At 38.9% G+C, this 8,256-nt stretch overlaps 1 pseudogene across 1 annotated transcript; it reads right to left on the bottom strand.

The window, feature by feature from the left end:
- Positions 1-6,369: 6,369 nt before the first annotated feature.
- Positions 6,370-6,992, bottom strand: LOC308343377 (large ribosomal subunit protein uL30-like; annotated as a pseudogene). The gene has a single exon. The product of its transcript is annotated as a large ribosomal subunit protein uL30-like (transcript).
- Between the last annotated feature and the right edge of the window lie 1,264 nt (positions 6,993-8,256).

The raw sequence follows: 8,256 nt of genomic DNA, 5'->3' as shown, positions 1-8,256 counted from the left end.
TCAAGCAGGCAAGCGCTAGAATAAAGCAAAAATTATCTACAGATGACAAATAGTTAATGATTGTGGTTAATTTATTATTGTCATCAATAATACCAGAATATGGCAGGATAAACTCCCTATCAGAGTACAATGCATAATTAGTTCAGAAGGTTGATCAATGTGTCCCCTGAGAGTAAAACCAACCCCGAGAGTCTTCTCATAAGGCACAGACTTTCTGAAATATTTATATTAATAACATCGCACATCAACAAACGCAAGCAAAGGCTACACATCTCTTCTAATTTGACGAGTTTTTCCCTGTAGCTCTTGTAATAGCGTTGAACTAATTTAAGAGAGACCTAACACATTAAACAAACTTAATTATTTCTAGTATTTCTCTTTTTATATGGTAAAAACTAAACCTTGTGATTGCTCTGAGCTTTTGGGAAATCTCAAAGATAGTTTTAGGTGTAAAAGATATCCTGAAATTTTCTTTTGTTTTTTTTCTAAATATAGGATCCAGGTTTGGTGAAGGAAAGTCAAAAGAGTTGTCAGAGGAGAGCCAGGGCACTTGATTTTGGTTGAATCATTGGTGTCTGAGAACCAACTGGATGGTGACCTATTTAATCAAAGTGACAACAAAATATTTTGAAATACACATAAAAGGTAATACACTCATAAAAACCTTAGCTCTTTCACAAGTGAGAGAACTTTGTTCTTTGGATTTTTTCTTTTTAAACAATCAAGGACATAATAAAGTCAACATAAAGCACAGAAAATTGTTCTAGTAGGCCCAGGTTCTCTGCTATGTAGACAGATTTTACAGAAAGTAAAGAATACTCTTTCGTCTTGTAAATAACAGTATTAATCAGCAAACTGTGAAACAAACCCATCAAAAATGAGCCAACTTAGCTAAAATTTTAACTTATTTTAAGCCTTCTTTTCAGATTCAGCTGTTATAAATCAAGGCAAATAAAATTTATTTTCCAGGCCTTGTCTTTCACAAAGCTCTTCTGTATTCTAGAACAAACAGACTCTATAGTAGAACAAAATTATTTTTTTCCTGATAAAACAAAGCCACATATCCATTTGCATTTTTCTATCATTATTGCTTATAGTGTAGTCTCGACCATGTATATTAATTATAACTTGGACCAATGTGAAAATTTCCTTCTTTCACAGAGAAAATTAGGGGGTATATGATTGAGAGCCGTCTGTCATTTTGCAGTGTTTAAGCAGAATAAGATAGCTTGTGAATATGTTTAAAACACTTTCCACACCCACACCCAACCCTTTTATACCCTCTTAAAGTGGTAAAATTGAACCTGTTTAGTAACATGACCCAAAGACAGTATAGAGAAATGTGAAGCCTAAAGTTATGTTTAAACATTAATATTTCAGGATTCCATACTACATAGAAAATATCAAGGTATCTAAGAATTATCCATTAATTAGCTCAATTTAATATTAGTTTAAGACTTTAAATTACCTGAAGACCTTGGAAATTATGTTTAAGCTGACACACTAAAAAAACATAATTACTATTGATATAAAAAGTTTGTTAGAATAATGACTCAATTTAGTTGAGCACAAATTACTTTTTGTCATCTTTAACAATGTGTAGGAGTATTTTTAGCTTATTTGATCATGAAACTTTCAGAATTCAAGGAAGTTCAGACTGACTATTCTCCTCATGAATGAGAAAATCAACCAAGTAAAGTAACACATGTGCTTACATACCCTTAATACCAACGAATCAGACAAAACATAGATTTGTTTTTGAAAACCATAACGAGTAAACCAGTCCAGTTCACCAAAGCTTTATCTTACTTATGTAAACATGGGTTCTTAAAATGTTTCTGATGCAGCAGAATAATCATTTTAGCTGTAACTCTTTTAAATTATTAGAAATTCAATTTCATTACTTTGGGGGAAGATTCAGGAATATTTTATCTATATTAAGTGTATACTTATTTCAATAAATGATCAGAAGAGAGCTCTTTTAAGACATGGAAACAACCTAATTTGTTAATATCCTCTGGAGACAGGTGGTGGGGGGCGGGGAATCCTACTAACACAAGAGGAAGAAGCCTTTCTCAATTACATACTTGGGCACATAGACATACAAGAAACATCGAGAAGGTGTAACTTTGGTTCTACAATATCAGCCTCAGGTCTAAAATAAACACAGCCACACAAAAAGTCTGTGGCCTCAATCTTAAAGAGTTGTTCTCCCTCCCAGAAAGTCTTAACTGATTAGAGCTCAGAATAGACAAATACGAAGGGTGAAAAAAATGAAATCTCTGATTGTCTGTCACCCAGCAGAGAAGAGATCCCTACCCTCCACCTGTAGAAATCAACAAACTGTGGATGGTAGAACCAAATTTCCAGTCACTGCTGTCTCTCCAGTGGGGAGTAACGTAGCACCCACCTGGCCATCTGTGTGCCAGAAACGAAAATGAAACACTGCATCAGGGAAAAGGAATAAAATAAAACAGAACATCCACAATGGTAAAGCTTAAGTCACTTTGAACTCAGACAGGAAACAAAGAACAAATCCGTACAGGTTTGAACAGGCCATGACGTTTACCACTCCAGCAACACAGTTTGTCAGGTAATCCTCATATCTAAATGGCACCTCCAGGAGCACCTGGGTGGCTCAGTCTTTAAGCATCTGTCTTCAGTTCGGGTCATGATCCCGGGTCCTGGGATCAAGACCCTCATTGGGCTCCTTGCTCAGCAGGAAGCCTGCTTCTCCCTCTCCCACTCCCCTGCTTATGTTCCCTTTCTGGCTATCTCTCTCTCTCAAATAAATAGAAAAAGTGTTTAAAAATATAAAAATAAAAAAATAAATGGCACCTCCAAACTAGTAAAGAATAATCCAAATGGTAAAATCATGACTCTCGTACAAACATAAACAGGAATGAAAGAGTTGGTTTTTCTCATCAATTAACAAGGGAACTCTGAGAGTGAAGTACCCATGCCTAGAATGTTCAGCCAGATTGGTGAGCCACAAAATTTTGCACAGTTTCATCTAGTTGTAGCTACTGGGAATGAAGATGTCAAAGCAGGCAGGGAGGACCACATTCCCTTATCCTACCGATGAAACATCATCTCTATTACACGCTCTTTGCAATTTCAACAGTCATTGAAAACATTCATTATATAAAATTTGACTTGTGTAATTGTCAAAATACATTCAAAATTTGACTAATAAGTTGGATGATCCAGCTGAACCATCATCACCAGTGATCTGCAGTAATGCGTCACTGTACTGGGGGGCTGAAATTCCAGGCTCAGTTTCCAGCACTGACATGGACCAACTCTGCATGGCCAACTCTAGACATCCAGTATCTCATTCATAAAATGAAGGGTCAGGATGGATGGCCTCTGAGGGTCTTTCTGGCTCTAAGGTCAATTGGAATGTTGTCAGCGAAAGATCATTAGGCAACTGCATTGTATTCGTCTGGGTGCCTCTACAATTAATAAATTTCTGGCCTCCTCCACAGACACAAACAGAATTTGGGTGGGAACCAGGGATCTGTGTTTTCAATAATCTTCACATTATTTTTATACAACTGAAGTTTGAAAATCTCTAGTGTATAGGCTTTTTCCTGGGAAGAAAACAGTTATGGCTAAAAAATAGTTATCTAATTGTTCTGGTAAATGGTACACTACCCACTGCCTTCAAAACAAAGGTCATCCACACTGAAATTTGTCTGAAATAATGTTGAGAAGAAACCAGGTTGCCTCTATTTTAAAAGTGGTAGTTTTGGGGGGCACCTGGATGGCTCAGTTGTTTAAGTGTCCAACTCTTGATTTCAGCTCAGGTCATGATCTCAGGGTGATGAGATCGAGTCCGTGTCAGGCTCGTGTCAAGACCAATAAATTGGATAAGCCCCTCACCACACTAACCAACTCAAAGAGAAGACATAAATTGTCTATACAGAAATGGAAAGAGGGGCCATCACTACTGATCCTGTGGACACGAAAAAGCTAATAAAATCATGTTATGAATAATTGTATGCCAACATATTTTATAACTTAGATGAAATGGAACAATTCCTTAAAAAACACAAACTACTAATACATATATGAGAAGTAGTTTGGTTAAGCCTATATTTGTTCTTAAAAGTTAGATTAATAATTAATAACCTTCCCAAACAGAAAGCACCAGACCTAGATTGGTTCGCTGGTGAATTACACCAAGCACTTAAGGAAGAAATAGTGCTAATTCTCTGAAAACTCCCCCAGAAGATAAATGTCAAGGGAATACTTATTAATCCACGCTATGAGGCCAGTGTTCTCATGATAGCAAAACCAGACAAAGACATTACAAGAAAAGAATACCACAGACAAATATCTCTCAGGAACACAGGCTGAACAATCCTCAACAAAATATTACCAAATAAAATCCAAAATTGTATAAAAAGAATTATACTTCACAACAAAGTGGAAATATTTCCATTATGCAATGCTGCTTTAACATTAAAAAAGCAATCACTAGAGCACTGGGTGTGATGCATAAACAATGAATCTTGGAAAGCTGAAAAAATAATGTTTAAAAAAAAAAGAATCATTGTAATCCACCACATCAACAGGTGAAAGAAGAAAAATTATGTCAGTTGATACAAAAAAGCATGTGACAAAATTCAACATCCAATCATGATAAAAACTTTCAGCACACTGAAAAGAAAGAGGAACTTCCTCAACTTTATTTTAGAACATTTCCAAGTCAACAACAACAACAAACCAGTAGCTAACATCATACTTAATTGTGAGAGACAGGATGCTTTTCCCTTGAGATCAGGGAAAAGGCAAGATGTCCTTTTGCACCATTCTTATTCAACACTATACTAGAAATCCGAATAGTGCAATAAGACAAGAAAGAGAAATAAAAGTTTTATATATACATATATATATACACATATATATGTATATATATATACATATATATATATGTGTGTGTGTGTGTGTATATATATATATAGGAAAGGAAGAAAGAAAACTGTCTTTATTCACAGACGATATGATCGTCTACGTAGAAAATTCCAAAGAATGTACAAAATATCTCCTGGAGCTAATAAGAGAAGATAACAACATCATAGGATAGAAGGTTAATACACAAAAGGCAGTTGCTTTCTTTTAACTGGTTTCTCTTTCACTGGGGAAAAATGTTAACCCAAAAAAATGGGCACTGCTCCTCTGAGAAGGCTGTGGCCAAACTGAGGAGAAAATACACCAACAAAATCAACAAGACAGTGAACAACGTGTGTTGGAGAGGATGTGGAGAAAGGGGAACCCTCTTATACTCTTGGTGGGAATGCAAGTTGGTGTGGCCACTTTGGCAAACAGTGTGGAGATTCCTTAAGAAATTAAAAATAGAGCTTCCCTATGACCCTGCAATTGCACTAGTGGGTATTTACCCCAAAGATATCAATGTAGTGAAAAGAAGGGCCATCTGCACCTCAATGTTCATAGCGAGAATGGCCACAGTCACCAAACTGTGGAAAGAACCAAGATGCCCTTCAACAGACAAATGGATAAGGAAGATGTGGTCCATCTATACAATGGAGTATTATGCCTCCATCAGAAAGGATGAATACCCAGCTTTTGTATCAACATGGGTGGGACTGGAAGAGATTATGCTGAGTGAAATAAGTCAACCAGAGAGAGTCAATTATCATATGGTTTTGCTTATTTGTAGAGCATAAGAAATAACACAGAGGACATGGGGAGATGGAGAGGAGAAGGGTGTTGGGGGAAATCGGAGGGGGAGATGAACCATGAAAAGACTGTGGACTCTGAGAAACAATCTGAGGTTTTGGAGGGGCGGAGGTTGGAAGGTTGGGTGAGCCTGGTGGTGGGTATTAAGGAGGGCACGGATTGCATGGAGCACTGGGTGTAGTGCATAAACAATGAATTCTGAAACACTGAAAAGAAATTTAAAAAATAAATTATAAAAAAATACACTGACAAATTAATAATCCTCTGAAAGAAGTGGCACAACATATGCTTTTTCTTTTTATATTCCTTATTTTAGAATTTTTTTTTAATTGGATGAGAGGAAGGATGCTGGCTACGAGTCTGATTCAAAGGGAAAATGGCCTAACTAAAAGTGACAGTCTTAATGGTTATACTTTAGTATGAGAAAATTAAAAAACAACCCATTTTGATACAGGAAAATAGGAACTTACCCTTCCTTTATACAAATGGTAGACTCTCTCTGCCACTTGAAAATTTCAGGGCAGAAGAAATTGTGTTAATACCTTTGCAAAATAATTCTGATAATTTTCTTTGTTCTTATGTATTCACTTTTTTTTTTCAATTTGAAAGTGGTCTTTTATTAACTGACCAGATTACAAAAATAATCCTAGTAGACACCTTAGTTCATCCTAATAACCTATTGATCCCGTCTTCCCCGTCCCCAGCAACTCCACCTTCTGCAAAGCGGGTGGTCTTCTACTTCATTCCCCCACCATGGAGAAGATAATTGAAGGTCTGTAAAAAGTGGCTTCTTTGAAATGTTTTCCAACGATATAGATTTCGGGAATCAGATCCTCCATGCAGAGGATGCCCCATTTACTAAGAGATGGAATGATCAATGTGTTATCTGTCAGGGCAATCTGCTTCTTGTTGATTTTGCCATAATCACGTTTGTAGATCAATTCATTCCTCAACAGCAGGGTTGGGTCCCCCATGCTCTATAAGGTTCCACAGTCCTTAGCCTGGTAACTGTAGCCTTGCTGAGCTTAACAAAGTTGCCATTGAAGATCTAGCGAAGGCGTAGAAGCTCCGGCACCTGTCGAACCCTGGGGCTCACACCACTGATACTTCTGATCCTGATGATACATGCTGATTTGGGGGCCGCAGAGACGGAGAAGTTGCCAGCTGCTCTTGCTAGCCATTCGAGTCTCAGTCCCGCCCACCTGCCTATACTCCTTACGGCGATGCTTAGCTTTTTCATAGATAGGCTTCTTCTGTACTTGCTTTAAAGGAGAACCATTGGTCATTTTCCCTAAACTCCTTCTGCCCTTTGAAATATTTTTATGTAGCCTTTAGGGCCTTCTGTCTGTCATCCAGCAGGCTGTGATTCTCTGTGCCCACTCTCTGACTATGCACGTGTGTCCTCAAACACAGGGTTGCGAGGGTCGCAGTAGTAATTACTACCCTGTTACTAGACAGCCAGTAATTGCTGCAATAAAACGAGGCATAAACGTTCAGACGGCACCCTGTTCTGGCTCCACAGTTTCCATTCCTGAGGGACGCTTCACCCAGCTTTCCGTGGAGCTCCACTGAACCGTCTTCCAGAACCCTGAACTCTTGACAACATTTCTAAATCCTGGGGCTAGTGCCTTGGGCTCCACTGGAGGGACAGAGCTATGGGAACCGGGATGACTTTAAATAACACAGTCTTTGAGCTGGGTCATGTGGGTCCCCCGGAGTCCTGCACCACCTCCCATCGTTCTCCTGGACGCTCAGAGCCCTGGACAAAGGAAAAGTGTGCAGCAGAGCACGACAGCCTGCCCTTGCCTCATGGGAATGCGGGAGCCTTTGACAACAATAGAACATCCTGTCTGAACTCCTTTCGCCTCCACCAAGCATGCGGAGTCTCCCAGGGGTGCATCTTCAGCCTGCCCAACGCCGGCTCACCGTTCCCGCGCCCGCCGACACAGCCCCCCAGATAAAAGAACCCTAAGAAACAAAACACCTATCCAAAGGAATTTCTGCATATAAAGGCGCAAAACAGGATCTTGTACCTTTTATATCTTTCAGGAGAGTCAAAGGACCCCGATTTTAGTTATTAATATTACTAAAACCTGGTTCGTATCACCAGCTTCCCGGGGGGGGGGGGGAATATTAGATTTTACAGCATTTCAAACTTAACTATCTTGCTAGTGATGCATCTTTTCCCAACCAGAACCAAGACCCCATTTGTGGGAGTACACGCTTGACGTCTGAGTACACCGCAACCCAGAACCAGTAAGTTGTCCTGAAAACCTTCATTTTTCCAAAACGGGTTTCTGTGTGAAAGTTTGCAATGATCTGAATTTTTTTCCTTTCATCCCTCCTTTTTTAAAAGATAGCACCAGAGCCGCTGACAGACCTAGGCCTGACACCTACTTGTTGGAATCTGGAAAAGAAAGAGTGACAAACCTCACACCACTCCGGGAGAGGATCTCTTTGCAAAAAAACGTTCTCCTTCTGAGAACGGAGACTAATTCGCAGTTTGTGAGAGTTCCTTGTCTCTAACCTTACACAGGAACTATCTCCTCG

The sequence above is a fragment of the Martes martes genome (assembly GCF_963455335.1).
Source record: "Martes martes genome assembly, chromosome: 5".
Taxonomy (NCBI): Eukaryota; Metazoa; Chordata; class Mammalia; order Carnivora; family Mustelidae; genus Martes; species Martes martes.
The sequence above is the reverse complement of the archived record's forward strand: the minus strand, read 5'-3'. Positions and strand labels throughout refer to the sequence as shown.